This window comes from Nicotiana tomentosiformis, chromosome 9 (assembly GCF_000390325.3).
Source record: "Nicotiana tomentosiformis chromosome 9, ASM39032v3, whole genome shotgun sequence".
NCBI classification, from domain to species: domain Eukaryota; kingdom Viridiplantae; phylum Streptophyta; class Magnoliopsida; order Solanales; family Solanaceae; genus Nicotiana; species Nicotiana tomentosiformis.
This window is the reverse complement of record NC_090820.1, coordinates 3,777,789-3,800,179: the sequence shown is the minus strand read 5'-3', so window position 1 is coordinate 3,800,179 and position 22,391 is coordinate 3,777,789. Positions and strand designations below refer to the sequence as shown.

Sequence of the window (22,391 nt, the reverse complement as noted above, 5' to 3'; positions counted from 1 at the left end):
AAAAATAGAAATGACAGACACGGGCTCACATCTTCAGATCTCCCAACAGGGATAAACATATAAGTGAATCACAAAATTACGAAGCTCACCCATAAGCGGAGCATAATAGTAGGACTCACCTCAATATTCAAATCCGAATCAAATTAAGGGAAAATATTCTTTTATAACAAATCGGGATTGTACCTATAACGACACCATCTGGTGTATCGGGCTCAGCCAAATCATAGCGATTATATCAACGGGTCGGGCCTCCACCTCTTAGGTGCCCTCTACCCGTCTGTCCTCCACCCCTAACTGGATGTGCACGTGGGGTAGTAGCTGCACTGGGGCCCATAGTCTGAGTGTTCTGATAAAATCCACCCCTCCCAAGTCTCGGACAATCTTTAATAATGTGCCTAGTATCACCACACTCATAACATCCCCTTTGAGGTCGAGGTTGCTCATACTGAGTCTGTACCGGATAACTGGAATAACCATTATAGGAATCTCGTGACGGTGGTGCATTGTAAAAACTTATTGCAGCACTCCGAGTAATCTGATGTATGGACTGAGCTGGACGACTACTCGAGCCACCGCTATAATAGGTCCTAGCTGAAGAGTAAAATCCATTGAACGCTCCAGAGCTTCGAGACCTTTTGGCCTCCTTAGACTCCCTTTCCTCACCTAGAACACCCTCAATCTTCCTCGCAATCTCCACTACTTATTGAAATGGATTATCAGTGTGCAACTCTCGAGCCATGCATATTTTAATATCATAATCGAGCCTCTCAATGAATCTGCAGACCCGCTCTCTGACTGTAGGAACCAAGATAGGTGCATGACGGGCTAACTTACTAAACCTGATAGCATATTCTGACACTGTCATAGTGCCCTGATAATAAGTAGGGATTTTAGCCTATTAATTGCTCTCTTTTACTTGTGTTTTGGGACAAAACTGCGTGAAGGTATTCCCGAAAACTAACTTAATATGCTTGCTTGCAGGGATTGTTCAAAATGAGACAAAGGAGCCATAATCAACTCATAAAGGAGTCAAAACTTGAACAAAAACAAAAATTGGGCCAAGAGGTGTGGAACGCGGACCGCGACAAATAAGTGCGGCCGCAAAAGTATCAACACGGACGCAGCCATTATTTTGAGGTCCGCGATATGAAGAATGAGAGAGATGATACATGAACGCGGAGCGCGACAAGAAGATGCGGCCGCGAAAGTACCAGCACGGCCACGATGGGAATTCTGCGAACCGCGGTTGCTAAGATTCAGAGAGTGCTTAATTCAAGCAAAAATGAAAAGGGACGGTCCGCGTCAAAGTTACTCGGCCGTGGAAGTCTCTCACATGGATGTGGTGAAAATTACACGGTCCGCGAAACAAGATTCAACCCAGGTCCAGATATGAAGAAATGCGGGCCGCGATCAGAATTACGCGGCCACGAAAGGAAGTGTGCGGCCGCGAAAACTTCCGCAGGGGTATTTTTGTCCATAAATTTTAGCTTAGTATAAATAGATCTTTTTGTCAATTTTAGGTTATGTTATGTTTTTGCTGAGTAAGTGAGACGGTTAGGTTTTCCTTTTTGGGCAATTTTGTATAAGATTTACTTTATAACATTAGATTTTCATCTTTTAATTTAGTATTATGGATTATATCTTCTCCTTATCTTTGATGTCTGCTATTATTATGAGTATCTAGACTCATAGCTAGGGTTGTGACTTAACCCTAATGTGGGTATTTAATGGGTCTTGAATTTTAGGGCTTGAATGTTTATGGGTTAGTGATATTTAACCTAGTTCTTGCAAGAATTATAGAATTAGTGGTTGCAAACACTGATTCATGCCTTTATGATTTGGTCTCTTCTTGAGAAAGAGGGATTAAGTCTGGGAAAACTAGGCTAATAAGGAATTGGGGTGAACTCAAGAAATTGATAGCCCCAATTAAAGGGTTAAACCTAGAGATAGTAATACCTGACTTGAGATAATATCACATGACTTGCAAGAATACCTAGTTGGACTTGAGAAAGCCAAATTGGGCAAAATCACTCAAACTATCGAGAGATATAGAGTGAGTACTTGGGTGTGATGGCTATATTACGATCCCAAATTAATCAAGCTTGCCCTAGATTCTTACTACCTGTTAGATGTCCACCTAGGTGAAAGTCACTACCCTAGTCCGTTTAAACACTTAAAAACCAACATCAAAAATATTGTACTTAGCTTTAATCTTAGCATACAATAGAAATAGAAACAAAAGTGGAATCAACACCATCATGTTTGGAAGTGCAATTAGGAACAACACACGCATCTAGACTTAGATATAAACCTAATTCCAAATCAATTAACTCCTTGTGGAAATCGATCCCAACCTTGTTGGGTAAAACTGCATCGACCATCCTCGCTACTCAATAGTGGTGTAGGTTTAGACCCGATCAATTTTTGGTGCCATTGCTGGGGAGTTAGACGGTCTTAGCTATATATATCTAACTATTTGTGTGTTTTATTTTTCTTTCCTTCCGTTTTTCTAATTTTTGTGTGTCAATTGCTTTTAAGTACCAAATGGCTCTTAACGAGGTCCTCGGACATATTCCTCAGGGGGGAGGAGGTAGATAAAAATGAAGTGGATGAGGTTTATCTTGAACCTCAAGTACAAATAAGAGGCCGCCAGCCTCATGAAAATGTTCCAAACCCTCCCCCACCTCCTCCAAGGGCAGCACACCGGGTGTTGCCCAATGAAGGCTACACAAGTGCAATTGTCCCGCCTCGGATTCGGGCGAGCAATTTTCAAATAACCAATGTCATGCTTACTCTATTGGAACAAAGGGGTTTCTTCACCGGAGCTCCACATCAAAACGCATATAAGCATCTCAAAGGTTTTGTAGACACATGTTGGGGGAGAAAGCAGACGAATGTATCTGAAGACTCTTTAAGGTTGACGTTTTTCCCTTTCTCACTTAGAGGGAAGGCTTTGGATTGGCTTGAGAGGCTTCCCAACCATTCCATCACCACGTGGGATGAGTTGGCTGAGAAGTTCATAGCAAAGTTTTGAAGTTCATAGCAAAGTATTTCTCTCCGAGTCATATGGCAACATTGAGGGATGAGATCTTAGCCTTTAAACAAGAGCCAAATGAACCTTTACATGAAATCTGGGAGCGGTACCGGACAATGGTAAAAGAATGCCCCAACAATGATATGACTGAAGCAATGATCCAGCAAACGTTTTATAGGGGTATCAACACAACCAACCAGTGTGTGGTGAATCAGTTGGCAGGGGGTAACTTCATGAACATGCCATATTCAGAAGCATGTGAAATTCTAGATGAGATGGCAGACACCTCCTCAGCTTGGCAAAGTCGGGCAAATGTTCCTCAGAGTAACCCTAATGTCATCCAACTTCACAAGGAACTTCATGATCACTGACAAGCCATAACAGAATTGATAACTACTATGAATTAGTTAGCAAAGGCTCAGCTTCAGCAGGTTCAGGGGCCAAAGCAAGTAAATGCCATGGAAGGAGTGAATGTAATAGTCAACAAGAGAAGACATCGTGGTCAACAAGTGCAAAGCAATCAAGAGCAATTTGAGCAGAGTGGTAGTGGCTACAATCAAGACTATTCTTATGATGATCAAAGTGAGGAAGTTTTATATGCCAATAATTACCAAGGCCAACAGAGCAATGCTCCAAATCAACAATGGATATCACAAGGAAACAATCAAAATTGGGGCAACCAAGGCCAAGGGAATTGGAATAGTGGCAACAACAACAATCTGAACAATTGGGGGAACAACAACCAAAATTGGGGTAATCAACAAGGCAATTGGGGAGGAAACAATAATAGTAATTGGAGTGGCAACAATAATAACAATTGGGGAGGCAATGGAAACTAAGGGGGTTGGAATAACAGTAATCAAGGGAACCGGGGTCGGGCCCTCAAAGTACCCCAATGTATCAACAACCCAACAACCCGCCTCCATATCCGTCACAAGGGAAAAGTTATTCCAACAATGAGATGGTACAGATAGAAAGTATGTTCAAGCAAATTATGGAAAGAAACTCCGACTCTGATGCCCAAATAGCCTCAACACTTCTATCGGCAACTTGGAAGTCCAAATGGGTCAAATTTCTCAAGCCTTGAATACTCGCCCTAAGGGGGCACTGCCAAGTGATACGGTAGTAAACCCGAAGGGTGGGAACAATACAGGCCATGCTATGGCGGTGACCACAAGAAGCGGTAGAGGTGGAGATGCAAGTACCTCCAATCCAAGAAAGATTGTGAATGATGATTTGGTTGTGCAAGAAAATGATGAGATCCAAGCCAATGATGAGAATGTGAATGATGAAGTGAGGATAGACATTGATGATAATGTGGAAGAGACACAAAATGATGTCAACCCGTCTAGGGAACACGTGATAGACATACCGAAAATGGTAGTGCCCAAAGCCAAGGCTCCTTTGCCAAGGCCTCCTCCACCATATCCTCAAAGGCTTGCAAAGAAAAACAATGAAAACCAATTCAAGAAATTCATTGATATGATGAAGAGTTTGTCCATCAATGTGCCTTTGGTTAAAGCTCTAGAACAAATGCCGGGATATGCCAAGTTCATGAAGGACTTGGTAACAAAGAAGAGGTCAATGAATTGTGAGATGATCAAAATGACACATCAAGTGAGTGCCATTGTGCATTCCATGGCTCCAAAGCTAGAAGTTCCCGGTACCTTTACAATTCCATGCACTATTGGTAGTGCCGATTTCGCCAAAGCCTTATGTGATTTGGGAGCGAGTATTAATTTAATGCCATATTCTGTGTTCAAGACATTGAGTATTGGGAAACCAAGACCTACTTCCATGAGGTTGCAAATGGCAGACCGGACAATGAAGAAGCCGCTGGGGATTATTGATGATGTTCTAGTTCGGGTCGACACGTTCATTCTTCCCGCAGATTTTGTGATTCTCGACTGCGAAGTTGACTATGAGGTGCCAATCATATTGGGGAGACCTTTCTTAGAAACAGGGAAGGCATTGGTTGATGTGAAAGTTGGGGAGCTCACCTTCCGAGTGGACGATGAAAAAGTTGTGTTCCACGTATGCAAGTCAATGAGGCAGCCTAATAGCAACGAAGTATGCTCTTTTGTGGATCTTGTGACGGAGGTGATTGTTGATGACACGAGTGCTATGATAAATATGGAAGACCCTCTAGAAGCTTTATTGTTGAATCATAAGGATGATGCGAAGGCAGGCTTGACAGAATGTGCAAATGCTTTGCAAGGAATGGGATCCTACACATATGGACCCTGTAAAATTTCCTTGGACCTTGGAAACCGGAAGTCTCCGCCAACAAAGCCCTCAATCGAGGAGCCACCAACAATGGAGTTGAAACCCTTACCTTCACACCTCAGGTATGAATTCTTAGGCCCTTGTTCCACATTACCTGTTATTCTTTCTTCGTGCTTAACTAACGTGCAGGTAGATTCCACTATTGCGGTGCTTCAAAGAAGGAAGAAGGCAATAGGATGGACTTTGGCTGACATTCGGGGTATAAGCCCCGCCTTTTGCATGCACAAAATCATACTCGAGGAAGATGCCAAACCATCCGTGGAACATCAACGGAGGTTGAATGAGGCCATGCAAGACCTCGTCAAGAAAGAGATAATCAAATGGATACATGCAGGGGTTATGTACCCCATTTCGGATAGTTCATGGACTTCGCCGGTACAATGTGTCCCAAAAAAGGGGTGTATGACTGTGATCACAAATGAGAAAAATGAGTTGATCCCCACTAGAACTATTACTGGTTAGAGGGTACGCATGGATTATATAAAGCTGAACAAAGTGACCCGCAAAGACCATTTTCCATTACCATTTCTTGACCAAATGTTGGATAGACTTGTCGGGCGTGCTTATTATTGCTTTTTGGATGGGTACTCCAGATACAACCATATTCTCATTGCACCTGAAGACCAAGAGAAAACCACATTCACCTATTCGTATGGCACATTTGCATTCTCACGGATGTCGTTTGGTTTGTGTAATGCACTGGCTACCTTTCAGCGGTGTATGATGGTAATATTTACGGATATGGTGGAGGACTTCCTCGAAGTATTCATGGATGATTTTAGTGTTGTGGGGGATTCATTTGAAGAATGCTTGGATAATCTTGACAAAGTGTTGGCCGGATGTGAAGAGACCAACTTAGTGCTTAATTGGGAAAAGTGCCACTTTATGGTCGAGGAGGGCATTGTCCTCGGCCATAAGATCTCAAAGAACGGTATTGAAGTGGACAAAGCAAAAATTGAAGTAATTTCAAAACTCTCGCCTCCTACTTCCGTCAAGGGAGTGAGGAGCTTTCTTGGTCACGCAGGGTTTTACCGAAGATTCATCAAGGATTTCTCAAAAGTGGTGAACCCCGTGTGCAAGTTGTTGGAAAAAGATGCAAAGTTTGTGTTCAATGATGATTGCATGAAAGCTTTTGAGATTCTCAAGTATAGATTGACTACCACTCCTATCATTACCGCACCCAATTGGAGCTTACCATTTGAGCTCGTGTGCGATGCTAGCGACGTTGCAGTAGGAGCGGTTTTGGGGCAAAGGATCAACAAGATATTTCATCCAGTTTATTATGCAAGCAAAATAATGAACGATGCCCAAGTAAACTATACGGTGACTGAGAAAGAGTTATTAGCCATTGTCTTCTCCATGGAAAAGTTCAGGCCGTACCTCATGGGTGCCAAAGTGATTATGCGCACCGATCATGCGGCACTTCGTTATTTGATGAGTAAAAAGGACTCTAAGGCTAGGTTGATGAGATGTGTTCTTCTTCTACAAGAATTTGACCTTGAAATAATAGACCGAAAAGGGAGTGAGAATCAAGTGGCGGACCACTTGTCCCGCTTGGAAGAGGAGGAAAGGACCCATGATGGCCTCGAGATTAATGATTCATTTCCGGATGAACAACTCATCTCCGTGTCTGTGACTGGGACACCTTGGTTCGCCGATGTGGCTAACTTTCTTGTGACCGCATTGTCCCTAATGAGCTCTCTTCAAACCAAAGGAAGAAGCTCAAACGGGACTGCTTGGATTATTACTGGGACGAGTCATATCTTTTCAAAATTTGCAACGATGGTGTTATCCGGAGATGTGTTTCGAAAGAAGAGAAATTGAGTATTCTTGAAGCTTGCCATTCCTCGCCCTATGGTGGTCACCATGGTGGGGCGAGAACTGCTACAAAAGTCCTAAGATGTGGATTCTACTGGCCTACCTTGTACAAAGATGCTAGCGAGCTCGTTAGGCGTTGTGATGAATGCCAAAGAGCCGGTGGAATTTCCAAGAAGAATAAAATGCCTCTCACCACCATCCTTGAGATTGATATTTTTGACGTGTGGGGCATCGACTTTATGGGGCCATTTGTGAGCTCATGTGGGAACACTTCTATTCTGGTTGATGTTGATTATGTTTCCAAATGGGTTGAAGCTGTAGTTGTGCCCAACAATGAGGCACGGAGTGTGGTGGCTTTCTTAAAGAAAAATATCTTCACAAGGTTCGGCACCCCAAGGGCTATCATTAGTGATGGGGGTTCTCATTTTTGCAACAAAGCCTGAAACACATTACTATCTAAGTATGGTGTCAATCATAAGGTGTCAACCCCTTATCACCCACAGGCTAGTGGACAAGTTGAGGTCTCCAACAGGGAGATCAAGAGCATAATATCTAAGACTATCAATGCAAACCGGACTGATTGGTCAAGGAAACTTGAAGATGCTTTATGGGCCTATCGTACAACTTCCAAGACTCTAATTGGTATGTCACCGTACCGGTTGGTATTTGGAAAAGCATGCCATCTTTCAATTGAATTAGAGCACAAGGCCATGTGGGCGCTGAAGAAGTTGAACCTTGAATGGGATGTAGCTGCAAATCTCCAGGTAGAGCAACTAAATAAACTTGATGAGTTCCGGTTCCATGCTTATTCCAGCTCGTCCTTATATAAGGACAAGATGAAGTACTTCCATGACAAATATATCCGGAACAAAGAATTCAAGGAGGGTGACTTGGTTCTTCTATTCAACTCTCGGTTACGGATGTTTCCGGGAAAGCTCAAGTCAAAGTGGAGTGACCCTTTTGAAGTGGTGCATGTAACTCCGTTTGGTGCTCTAGATTTGAAAAACAAGAATGGTGAGATATTTAGAGTTAATGGGCACCGAGTGAAGCACTACCTTGGCAAGATTGATGATAGCCACATTGTGGCATTGATCCATTTCAAATGATGAGGGTAACATGCGTCGTTCCGTGATGTTAAATCAGGCACTTCTTGGGAGGCAACCCATGTGTTTTTCTTTCTTTTGATTTTCTTCTTAGATTAGGCATTGTTTTGGATTAACTGGTTGTAAAGTGTATGTAGGAACTGGTTGTGCAGTGCGGGATTTTGATAGGGAAAAATTTGGCTAAGTGTTAGAAGTTCGCGGACCACGCCCAAAATTTCGTGGTATGCGTGAGCATTTCACGGCAGCACATTTTTGCCCGCGGACGCATACTTGAAAAAAGCAAAATGCCAACTCTCTGAAGTTGAACTGTCAAAAATCCTTCAGAGATCGCGGCCGCGTTCCAATATTCGCGGACCGCGTTGAATTTCCCGTGTGCGGCCAATATTCCGCGGACCGCGCCCATGTTCTTGAAGCTCGTCTACATAAGGTAACATAGTGCGGACCATGATAGAATTACGCGGCCGCGCTCAGGTAAGGCGGTGGGTTCCATAGTTGATTAGTATAAATAAGGGTTTCTTAAACATTTTACACTTTTCGAACCCTAACGTTTCACTGCACAAAAAGCACTGTTCAACTCATCCTGCTCTCAATTTTCATCTTATACACATTAAGAGTTCATTTCCTACTACAATTTTACAACTGGTATGTTCAATTCCATAATGTGATTTTATCTTTTTCTTTTCTTTTCTCTTTGTTTTAATTTTTTTTCCTTTTAGTTAGGGTTAGATGCATGCCATGATCTCAAATTAATTCTTAATTGATACTTAAATGCATATGGGTAGTGTTTATATGCCTAATGGGGGCTGGGGTTAGTAACTTTGCATGGTTAATTGAACTAATTATTGCACACTTAGTGAAAACCCTAGTTATCAGTATTCTTAATGCCGATCCAATTTGAATTTCGCGGCCGCGATCCATTTCACACGGTCCGCGATAGGGTAGGCGTCCGCTTTTATTTTTTTGCAGTCCGCGCTACCCCAACTTTTAGTTACTGAGGGATTTGTAAGAGTTCGCGGCCGCGGTCACTTTTACGTGGTTTGCAGCCGCGGTCACCTTTATGCGGTCCGCGACTGGTCCTCCGTGGCTGCGTTCAAGTTTTCGCGGTCCGCGCTTGTGAACTTCAAAAAGTCTGTTAATTGCTTTCGCGGACGCGTTTAAATTTTTGCGGTTCGCATGTGTCCAAGATTAGAGAGCCAGTAGTGTGAACCTGACCTCTTCGCAGCCGCGTTAACTTTTTAGCGGTGTGCAATGGGCATTCTGCGGCCGCGTCCACGTTTTCGCGGTCCGCGTCCATGTTTTCGCGGTCCACGATTCCCTGTTTTGAGAAGCCCTATTGTTCATTTCATCTGTACTGCTTTAAGGCATGATTGAACCCCAATTCTAATTATCTTTCACTAATTGTGTGTTGCAGAAAATGGTGCGATCTCGTAGAGGAGCAGACAAATCAAAAGGGAGGGTAGAATCCTCCCGGGGCTGGGGCAAAGGAAAGCAGGCTTTGCCCTTAGCAGCTCAAAGAATCATAAGCAAAAAGAAAACCCTCACTATACCTCATGCCGATTCATCAGATACAAGTGAATATCTCCCATCCCGGGAGATTTCTGAGGGGGAATCTACACAACCTCGACCAGAGGCCCAATCATAACCCTTTCACCTAATAGATGAAGCTACCTCCTCTTATTGGTCGTCTAATGGCTCAGAGGGAGGTAGTGAGGCATCGGAGCCATCTCCCCCACCTGCTGCAACTCCGGCCTCAACAACTGCTCCTATCAATGTAGATGAGGATGACGAGGTCCCGTGATGGGAGAGGGGGTAATACCAATGTGGGTGGTCTTGCTAGATCAAGGAAGCCCGAGGTGTGGGAGGATAAATTCGTGAGCGAGAAAGCATACCTCAAATTCCGAGAATGGTGACCCCAAAGGTCGCTCACCCTTGAGCGACAGTTTATAGAAAAATATCTCCTTCCTTACAATCCAAATGTCAAGAGACAGTTTGAGTAGCGAAAAGGGTGGAAGTACTTCACCAGCAAGGTTCCGGATGCCAATATGTACCTTGTCAAGGAGTTCTACGCAAATGTTGCCCACATCAAAAAGGGCACCACTGTGACAAAGGTACGGAACTTGAAGATACGGTTTGATGACGACACCTTGAACAAATATGCCAGTTTTGAGGATGTGGAAGTTGTACAGTATTTGGAGAAGATGGCCCTAGATGAAGCAGCCCGGCCTTGGCTAGCGGAAGTAATAGCCATCGCAGGAACAACACCGACTTGGCTCGTAGCTGGAGTCCCAATCGCCAGAAACATCCTCAGCTTTAAAGCCAAAGGGTGGTGCACATTTGTATGCAATCGGCTAGATCCTAGCCACCATGATAGTGTCATCCCACTCTCCCGGGCGATCCTAATAGCTTCCATCATAGAGGGGTATCCAATCAATGTGAGGAACCTCATGTCACGCCACATCTCCAAAGCAACCGGAAAAGGAGAAAGTTCCAACCCCTACACCAACTTCATCACTATGTATCTCGAGGACCAAAGGGTAGAGGGGAGGCACTATGACACGAAGGTGAAGCCGAAGAAACCTTTCTCCTGGTATAGCCTCCAAGCACCGGACAACCCTAAAGCAAAGGGTAAAGCCACTACCTCCACTAGCCAATCTGAAGAGCCAAGGGTAGTGGCCACCGGGTCAGAGTCTTCCACAGTAGCGGGAACTTTAGCTGCCATGCCTCCTCCTTTATTCGGGCCATCCATCACTGTGCCACTATATGTGTCCTCATCTTCGACTTACCCCCAGACTGCACTGCGGGTTTCTCAGACCTTATCCAGCATCAACAACTGGATGCAGGCAGCTACATCAAGGTTGTCTATTTTATCCAGTGCATTAGCAGCACAGTCAGCCCCAGCACAGCTTCAGGTACCTCCATCAATGGAGGATTCATTGAAGGAGCTTCTGGATAACCAGAAGAAGCTTCTGGACAACCAAAAGAAGATCCTGGAGACTTTAGATACTCATGGCAAGGTGATCAAGGATTTGGGCAAGCAGGTAAAAAAGATGAGAAAGACTCAGGCCTCAAAAGAGTCAGTGGAGAAGCTGAAGAAGGAGGTAGAGAAGTTCACTTCTGCTGGAGATATCCCACTTGACTTGCTTATAGAGGAGACTGCCCCAACAACACAGGTAGCAGAGCATGAGGCAGACAGAGCTCCAGTTAGAGGATTTGTGGTCCCCCAGTCAGAGGATTTGAAGATCCAGTTAGAGGACCCGGAGGGAGCTGATGATCCTATGCAGTCCGAGGACCCTACTCATGTGCCTGACCCCATGCAGACAGAGACCACATAGGGAGTTTTCTTTACTCTCTAACCCTTCACTGATCTTATTTTGATATTAGCATTGAGGACAATGTTATCTTTTATTTGGGGGTGGTCCATTTTGATTTTGTGACATTGGTATGTAATAACTATGATACTATTTTTCTTTACCTTTATTTATCGTTATTTTCACTTTCGTTATTTTTCACTTTTGGTATGTATATAACTTTACCATTCGATGTATATATTCATTTCCATTTTTTATATATCTGTTTCACTCTATTATTGTACATATTCATTTTACTTTCCGTAGTTTACTTCATAACTTCTTTCGTATTTTTCCTTAATAGCTTAGCTTCTTATTTCCTTTAGTAGCTTATTTTTGAGTTTTTAGCTTCTTTTTACATTCTGCGAGTTTTTAGCTTATTTTTACATTCTGCATGATCAATAAGCCTTTGGTTTTCTTAATGCCACGGTTCTTTCCAAAGGTAGATGTTGTGTGAACCGGGTGGCTCTTCCCAACGATGGATGGCGTGACAACCTTCTTAAGGGTTCGAGTCCGTTTTCTTTTTGTTTTGGTGTATATAGTAGTAGCAATGAATAAAAGTGTCTCAAGTAGGCTTCACTTGGTACTAACACATTTACCTTCGACCTCATGGTTAGATACAAGTTGATTGGCAAAGATTAGCTCTAGTTGTGACCTTTAGACTCTTGCGTTGCCTAAAACAATCATCGAGTGGTTTCCTTGAGCCATTTGTGATTTTCAATCTTAGCTAGGGTTGTTGTGGGCCCTCGACTCTGTTCTCTTTAACAATCCAGCGGCTTGAGAGGTGAGGTATTGAATTTCAAGTCCAAGTCTCGTGCCAATAAGTCTAGAACTTGCCGTGGATGTTTGTCTAGGCAAAATTCTAAGTGTAGCTCGACTTGAGAAATGATTGTAGGCTCTCCTTGGTCCAAGTTGAACTTTGAAAGCTTCAGTAGCCTACCAATATGATATCCCTAGTCAACTCCTTTGAGCCTAAGCCTTTTTCATTCAATAGCCACATTACAAGCCGTTATCCGTTCTATAATGACCCTCTCTTGGCACTCAATCTTTCCTTGGCATTCATGATGAACAATTGGTAGAAGCATAAGTTTGCGGGAGAGAAGAGTAATTTGAAAGTGATAAAAGGTTCAAAGAAGAAAAAGAATTGTTGAAAAGGAAAGGCAAATAAAAGGAAGAAAAACCAAAAAGAAATACGTCAAAAAGAAAGAGATGGTTGAAGGGATTCAAAGAACATAATAATGAAAGGCAAGGAATGATGAGAAAAGGAGAAAAAATGATTGTCATGAGTAAGAAAGAGTGACGGTTTGTATCTCTAGTTCCCCTAAGGAAGAAGAAAAATGACTCAAAGAGTCAAGAAAGTATGAGCCGAAATGAGAAAATGGAGTGCTTAAGGAAAGATGAAACCATCATTGTTTGTTATGTCCTACCTTGATCCAAAAGCCTTCATTACATCCCTGCTAAAGCCCTATATGATTTCAAGTTGAGTGAGATTACATTAGTGGTGATTTACATAAGGGGCAAGCTTATGGTACTTAGAGCCTGACTTGTGGCATTCTTTTGAAAGTGATGAGCGCACTTCTTCACAATCCTTGTTTTGAGTGTTACATTTTAAAAAGCGAGATTTGCTCATGGAGAGTAGAGGAGGAGGAGTTTGGGATCCACAATGACCTATGTGAGAGAGCAAGATTCCTTGATGAATTGAGTCAACTCTTGACACTCTAGTGTCACATTAGAACTATGTAACTCAAAAGGTCATAACATGATGTTGTTGATAATTCATTTGTGTTGAGGGTAATTGTTAGTCCCAATTGATGCTTGATGAAGTCACCTTAGGCCAGCTGAAATATCCTTTTCGTTTTCTTGTGGAGGTGGGAATTATCTTATTTGCTTGAGGACAAGCAAAAGTTTAAGTTTGGGGGAGTTGATAAGTAGGGATTTTAGCCTATTAATTGCTCTCTTTTACTTGTGTTTTGGGCCAAAAATGCGTGAAGGTATTCCCAGAAACTAACTTAATATGCTTGCTTGCAGGGATTGTTCAAAATGAGACAAAGGAGCCATAATCAACTCATAAATGAGTCAAAGCTTGAACAAAAACAAAAACCAGGCCAAGAGGTGTGGAACGCGGACCGCGACAAATAAGTGCGGCCGCGAAAGTATTAACATGGACGCACCCATTATTTTGAGGTCCACGATATGAAGAATCAGAGAGATGAAACATAAACACGGACCGCGACAAGAAGATGCGGCCGCGAAAGTACCAGCACGGCCGCGATGGGAATTCCGCGGACCGCGGTTACTAAGGTTCAGAGAGTGCTTAATTCAAGCAAAAATGAAAAGGGGCGGTCCGCATCGAAGTTATGCGGCCGTGGAAGTCTCTCACGCGGATCCGGTGGAAATTACGTGGTCCGCGAAACAAGGTTCAACCCAGGTCCAGATGTGAAGAAACGCAGACAACGATCAGAATTACGCGGCCGGGAAAGCAAGTGTGTGGCCGCGGTTAGAATTATGCGGCCGCGGTCAGAATTACGGGGTTGTGAAAACTTCCGCATGGGTGATTTTGTCCGGAAATTTTAGCTTAGTATAAATAGATCTTTTTGTCAATTTTAGGTTATGTTATGTTTTTGATGAGTACGTGAGACAGCTAGGTTTTCCTTTTTGGGCAATTTTGTACAAGATTTACTATATAACATTAGATTTTCATCTTTTAATTTAGTATTATGGATTATATCTTCTCCTTATCTTTGATTTCTACTATTATTATGAGTAGCTAGACTCATAGCTAGGGTTGTGACTCAACCCTAGTATGGGCATTTAATGGGTCTTGAATTTTAGGGCTTGAATGTTTATGGGTTAGTGATATTTAGCCTAGTTCTTGCTAGAATTATAGAATTAGTGGTTGCAAACACTGATTCATACCTTTATGATTTGGTCTCTTCTTGAGAAAGAGGGATTAAGTCTGGAAAAACTAGGCTAACAAGGAATTGGGATGAACTCAAGAAATTGATAGCCCCAATTAAAGGGTTAAACCTAGAAATAGTAATACCCGACTTGAGCTAATATCACATGACTTGCATGAATACCCAGTTGTACTTGAGAAAGCCAAATTGGACAAAATCACTCAAACTATCAAGAGATATAGAGTGAGTACTTGGGTGTGATGGCTATATTATGATCCCAAATTAATCAAGCTTGCCCTAGATTCCTACTACCCGTTAGATGTCCACCTAGGCGAAAGTCACTACCCTAGTCCGTTTAAACACTTGAAAACCAACATCAAAAATATTGTACTTAGCTTTAATTTTAGCATACAATAGAAATAGAAATAGAAGTAGAATCAACACCATCATGTTTGGAAGTGCAATTAGGAACAACAAACGCATCTAGACTTAGATATAAACCTAATTCCAAATCAATTAACTCCCTGTGGAAATCGATCCCGACCTTGTTGGGTAAAACTGCATCGACCATCCTCGCTACTCAATAGTGGTGTAGGTTTGGACCCGATCACCTGACGCAACCGTTCAAACTATGTGCACCACGCATCTCGGAGAGTCTGGGGAACAAACTCTTTCAAGAACATTTCCGAAAATTGAGCCCAACTTGGTGGTGTTGCATCGGCTGGTCTACCTTCTTCATAGATTTGCCACCACTGATATGCTGCGCCTGACAATTGAAATGTAGTAAAGGAAACTCTGCTCACTTCCACAAAACCCATGGTGCGGAGAATACGGTGTCAATTTTCTAGAAATTCTTGGGCATCCTCTGTAGTTGTGCCACTGAAAGTAGGTGGACTATACCTCTTAAACCTCTCAAGTCTCTTTTGTTCTTCTTCCGATGCCTCTGGCCTGACCTCAGGCCGAAGCAAAATAACAGGTTGTACCGGTACTACACCTGGAACCTGACCAACGTGAACTGCTGCTCAGGAGTTGTGGTAGGAGTTTGAGCTACTCCCCCAATCTGCGAAATATTTGGTGCAACAGAGATCAATCCCGCCTGAGTTAATGTACCAAACATACTCAGGAACTGTGCTAAAGTATCCTGAAGCCCGGGGATAACAACAGGTGCTTCGGGTACCTGTCCCCCAGCTGGAGCTACTGGCGGCTCCTCAACAGTTGCTCTGACAGGTTCTCCAGTCGAGGCACGTGCCCTTCCTCGACCTCTACCTCGGCCTCTACCTTGGCCACGGCCTCTTGCAGCCCTAGCAGTATGTGTGGATGCCTGCTCAGCTAACTCGGTAGCACGTGTCCTCACCATATGCAAGATAATAGATATACAAAGGCTCAAATTCCAAATTTAACAAATTCCGCACAACAGGAATGAAAGAAGTGGAAATTTCGTAACAGTTCTGTAGCCTCTCGAAGATAAGTACAGACGTCTCTGTACCGATCCGCAAGACTCTATTAGACTCGTTCGTGACTCATAGAACCTATGAACCTAGAGTTCTGATACCAACTTGTCACGACCAAAAATCCCGCCACAAGCGTCATGATGGCACTTAGTCTCTAAGACTAGATAAGCCGATTTTATAACAATTCAATCCTTTTTTTACCAACAACGGAAATAATTACAAATATAACAACCTTCCAAGATTAGTAATACTGAGTTACGAACTCTAACTGAATACATGAAATGATCTCAAGGATCGAATACTCAATACTGTTTGAATAATAAATAACATTACAATAAAATGGAAAGACTCCAAGGAACTGCGACGACCAGGCAGCTCTACCTTGAATCCTTGCGATCCCACTCTAACTCTGTTCAAGTCTGATATCTCCAATACCTGGCTCTGCACAAAAATGTGAAGAAGTGTAGTATGAGTATAGCACAGTCGGTACCCAGTAAGTATCAAGACTAACCTCAGTGGAGTAGAGACGAGGTACAGTCAAGACACTCACTAGTCTAATAACCTGTGCAATATAGTATACAAAATAATAGGAAATAAATAACAATAAGGGCAACACAAATCAACCAGTGATATGCCCGGCATGGCAACAAGAACACTATTAATATTGCTCAATAAATAATAAATACAAGTACACCCAATTAAATCAAGTTCTTCAAATAAATATCTTTCACATATAATCTTCAAAATAACTCTCTTTCAAATATAATTTCCTCAAATAAATATCTTTCACATACAATTCCTTCAAATACTACTTTTTGAATAAAAATCCTTTCAAATAAATATTTTGAATATAATTCTTTCAATTAAAAGTCACCATGTGACACCTCATTTCATAATTATAAAAATACGGGTCTCGACCCTTTTCATATTTTCACGGCACTTCGTGCCCATAATTAAATCATCATATTTTTCTGACACCCCGTGCCCATTTTTCATATCACATCTGTACGGACAGTTCACGTGCCAATAATAAAACCATCATATTTTCCCACGGCACTTCGTGCCACGTTTTATATCTCAAGTGCACGGATAATTCACGTGTCAATATCATTATTATTTACTCACAGCACCTCGTGCCCACATTTCTTTTCATAATCCGCCTGCCAATAGCACAGACTCCCAATTTCAACATAAATCAGACTATTATTAATTTACCAACAACAAGAAAAATTGTACAAGATATAAAAATAAACACAAGAAAAATCACAACATCACATAAAATCACCAATGCAACCACTCCACATCATCATATATCATCCCTTATAATAGCCACCCTTATCTCTCCTATAGCCACCCTTATCACTCCTCTAATAGCCTCCCTTATCCCTCCGCCTTGACAATATCAATAGCCACCCTTATCGCTCCTATAGCCACCCTTATATCTCCTTTACCCTTATCTCTCTGCCCATACAATATTCCAACACACATAACAACAGTGAAATGCCACCCTTATACCCACATGATATCAACAGTGAAATGTCACCCTTATATCCTCAAAATAATAACTCAACAATTTACACAGAATATTGTCACGGCAACAAAACAAAAATTAATTCATAACACAATTTGCCCAATGGCCACAACCAATTCCAAAGATATAACAAAATAATTAATTTCACAACAAATAGTCGAAGGCTCCACACAATGTGTATAAGACCTCAAAAACAATCAACGGAGATAGAAATTACTCAATATAGGGCAACGCCTTCATTAATCCAAATTCTCAATAATTATATAAACACCTCTTCTTAAGCTCATTTAATTTATTATTTGCAGAGGAAAAATCCATAATGAAATTAAATTCCAAGAAATATCAAACCTTCAAACTCACGGAATTCACATAAATATACAAGTAACATTCACATCAAATCGTCATATGAAAACAAATTCAATAAATGCGAATTGAGGTATGGCAAATAGATGATTAAATAAATGCCAACAATTATTCAATTTACTACACAATATGACCAAGACTTTAACTCAGTAAATTTTTCACATATAAACCCGAATACGTACTCGTCACCTCGCATACACGGCTTTTCACATTTCATAAATGGCACATAAGACTCGATGCCTAAGGGGTAATTCCTCCACTCAAGGTTAGGCAAGATACTTACCTTTTTAAACTTAGGTCGATATTCCAAAATAGCTTCCTCACGTGAATTGACCTCCGGACGGCTCCAATCTTTCTTGAGCTTTTCTTACATTACTATGAGGTTCCGAAAATCCTAGCAACTTCAATCTATTTAGAAACATAACAAAAGTGAACCATAATTAAGAAGATTTTCATGGTTTCAGCTCATTTGAGCATTTTATCAAACACTAGGTGTGCAAATTTGGTTACAAGGTTCTTCTACAAGATTTCCTTCATTTCACAACTCAATCTTTACTTATTTGATATCAACAATCTTTCCACAAACCTTATTGGTACAAGCATATATACATAATACTCTTACACCCAAGAATCATACTCCCAATCACCAATCTTTTACCCCAAACTCAAAATTTGAAGACAAGGGGTTGAATCTTACCTCTTAGATGAAGATCTTGTGATTAGCTTCCTTGATTCTTGAAGATTGGATGATTAGAATGTTAGATTCCCTCCTTCTCTCTCTAAAATGCTCTTACCTCTCTCTAAACCCCTCAAAAAAATACCCCAAAATAAGCCCCAAAAGCTATTTATTAAAATGGGGTCACGTTATGAAAATAGAAAAATCAACCCTCCGAAAGCAGGTTTGCGGTTGCATAATGGATTGCAGAATGGGTATGCGGGCCGCAAAATGGTCGCAAAATTTGATGCCCAGAACTGGGCTGTTCTCGTCCATTCTGTGACCAGTTTGCGGTCACAGAAGCAGTTTCACGATCGCATAACTATTCTGCGATCGCAGAGTTGGTCGCATAATCGTTTTTTTCCAGCCTTTGGTAATTTGATCATAAATTCTTGTAGGAATGTCCAAATGATGAACGGTTTGAAGCGTTAGAAATTAGACTCAATGATCTTTTATTTGATAGATAATACACCATATAACACTTCATATCATGAGAGTTATGCTCATTTGAAGTTAAGTTTTGTGCAAACTCACTTGAAACTTTAGTCTATTATGAAATTTCCAACTTCTACATTCGATGCCGAAACCTATCGAATCAAGTCCGATTGACCTCAAATTTTTCACACAAATCATAAATGATATAACGGACCTATTCCAATTTCCAGAATCAGATTCCGACCTCGTTATCAAAAATTTAACCTTCGATCGAATTTTTCGAAAATCGTCTATTTTCCAACTTTCGCCAAAATGCGTCGAATTGTCCTATGGACTTTCAAATCCAAATCCGGACATACGCCTCAGTCCGAAATCACCATACGAAGTTATTGATATCATCAAAATTCCATTCCAGGGTCGTTTACTCAAAAGTCAACTCTCTGGTCAACTCTTTCCATTTAAGCTTCTAGATAAAAATTGTTCTTTCAATTTATTTTCGAATCTTCCGAAAATCAAACTCGACCACACCCGCGGGTCATAATACATATTACGAAGCTGCTCGAGACCTTAAGTCACAAAACGGGGCGTTAATTTTTAAAACGACAAGTCGGGTCGTTACATATAATAACTAAGTTTTCGTTGAAACCAATTTATTATGTTATTGTACAATATATATTTTCTAGAACAACACTTTATTATAGCATCGAAAAAAGATTGCGATAAACGAGGATATTATAGAGAAATTTGAGTATATCGACTGAACTTCTTAAAAATAACAAGCATCCCATTATATTTATTTTTCCCGAAAAAGGTTATCTTAAAGTTGCCTAAACGAGCACATAGGTGATATAGGTCTGGTCACCAAATCTTTCGTTCTAAAGTTTCTATAAATAAGAGAAAGAATGCAGGAATTTTAATCATCCACAATTATCGACATCAATATCAACACACATTTTAGAGTTCATTAATTCATCAAAAATGGTTTTCAAGACAAATCTTTTGTTTATCAAACTTTCTTTGCTTTTGCTTCTGATGATTTTCTCAGAGGTTTCTGCTAGGGATATGCCTGCTCTGCCTTCACACCCATTACTCAAATGTAAGTTTTCCATCTTGGTAATTTTTTTGGGATCTTTACACAAATAGCCGGTCATAATTATTGTTTACTTTTTCTAGTCATATACATAGTTTATACATTAATTATATATAATTATACATATGTAATACATAAATTATGCATAGATTATACCTCCGCCGACTAGTTTTGGCTTAAGCGATTGGGTGAGCGGCTATTTGGTTTAATTCTTCAACTTTTTTAGGGCGATAAGGGTAAAAAGTAGTAGTTGTTACGTACTGTATGAAATATCTTTATCATGTGTTATACTATGAGGTCATTCATACCCTTGCTATAAGCAAATCACCTAGCTCCAAATGATAATTTTGAATCATAATAAATAAATAAAAAACGGGTATGGTTCAATCTTTTCCTAAAGTAAATTGACATGTGAAATCCACAAGGTCAATACTAGAGCCTCCTGAAGTGAATAGCAAATATGAGATAATTTACTAACGACAAGATATAAATGACCTCAAAGTATTACATATGATAAAGTTAAGACATTCCCATAATATGTAAATGAGTAAATTTGGACCTTTTTCCCGCTAAAAAAAACGAAACAAAAGAAAAAAGGCCTTCTATTTGCATGCATCTTTCAGTAGGATCTTTACCCAAATAGCCAGGTAAATTTATTATTTATTTTTTCTAGTCAGTAAACATAGATTACATACAATATTATATATAATTATATACAATATTTTATATATATATATATATATATATATATATATATATATATATTTCATCTGCTTGCGCAGAGTGCTATTGTTGTTTGCCTTCGAACTGAACGAGATCATATTCCTCCTTAGTATACTAATATATTATATAACATGAGATTAGATAATGGACCATCACTTTCCACTCTTCTCATAATATATAGATAGTACTAGTTGTTAAAATAATAATTAAGAAAATAATAGTAGCAAAAGTTGCAGGGTTTACTCAACTCTTTTGTCTACATATAATGTATTGTACGAGGAGGCAAGTTCATACATGCCTTTGTACTTCCTAAAACAATTTCTAAACAATAATATAAGATATAATAATGCGATTTAGTGTTTGTTCATGAGATAATTTTGCTAATGAAAAAGATATGAATAACCTCAAAATGTTTAAAAAATAAGAAATAAAATTAAGATATTTCATATAGTAAAAAAGTAAATCTAAACCGCTTCCCCCCGACCCCAGTAATAAATGAAACAACGAAAAATCTGTGGATAGTCCTAAATTAGGAAAAACTCTGTCGAATTTTCTGTAAAAATATCGATGGCGCTTACTTAGAGGCACTTGCCCCTAAGCGCCGGTCATGATCCTAAATTGGGTCGTGACATAAAGAGAAGAAGAAAAAGCTCTCTATTTGCTATTTTTATTTATGGAACATGCATTTTTCATTTTAATTAATCTCCATTATATTATCTTAGAGAACACTATTAATACTTGAATTTGGGTGCAGCAAATGAAGCTCAGAGTACAAGTGGACCGTTGAATGAACCAATTAAGCCCCAATGGTTGTATGTCGTGTTACCGATAGTAGAATATCTGCTTCTTATTGCATAGAGTGCAATTGTTGTATTCCTGATAAACTGAAGGATCATATTCCTCCTTAGTATATTAAATATAATGTAAACTACGAGTTTAAATAAAGGAAACATCGGAATGGTTTTTCCATTCGTTTTTCACAATTTATATAATGCGATTTAGCAGTGTTAATTTGTTCGTATAATAGTTTCTTTCGCGATTAATTTCATGTATGACTTCTGAGTTTTTCCATGGAAATAGTGAAGTTAATTACGTAAAAAATATTTGGAGTCACAGAGTTGGTTGATGGAATCCAGTAGCTTTTGTTCAAATCCTGTATATATATTAAAAAATCTAATAAATATGCACAAATTATTAATTTAAAACTCAAATAACATAAAAGGATTATAATCCCGAACTTATAAGGTTAACTTTTTCTGCGGGTGTATTGGTTTTCTTGTGAACTTTCTTTAATATGTTTGTTGATTTTCCGTTGGGGATGCATGTCTGCTTCAATAGTAATCATTGGTTTAATGCCATTACTAATATATACAAGCATCTTTTTATTTACTTAACTTATTTGTGATTATATGTAGAATTAATTGAGAGTCACAATTCGGGGATATAAAATTTTTAGGAAAGCTATTACATTGGAATGGATTCCTAAAAGTTTGTGAATTGTGATTCACAATATCTTCTTCTTCCAAGTCCTTATATATATCGTGTACCTTTTAATAATTGTTTTAAATTTCCTTTAGAGTATCTATGAAGATTAACTT

At 40.2% G+C, this 22,391-nt stretch overlaps 1 protein-coding gene and 1 pseudogene across 1 annotated transcript in view; one reads left to right on the top strand and one right to left on the bottom strand.

The window, feature by feature from the left end:
• The window catches only part of LOC104085624 (probable pre-mRNA-splicing factor ATP-dependent RNA helicase DEAH9), a 200,141-nt gene that overhangs the window by 160,547 nt on the left and 17,203 nt on the right, over positions 1-22,391 (bottom strand). The window lies entirely within an intron of this gene.
• LOC104086663 (uncharacterized) lies at positions 19,894-21,776 on the top strand (annotated as a pseudogene).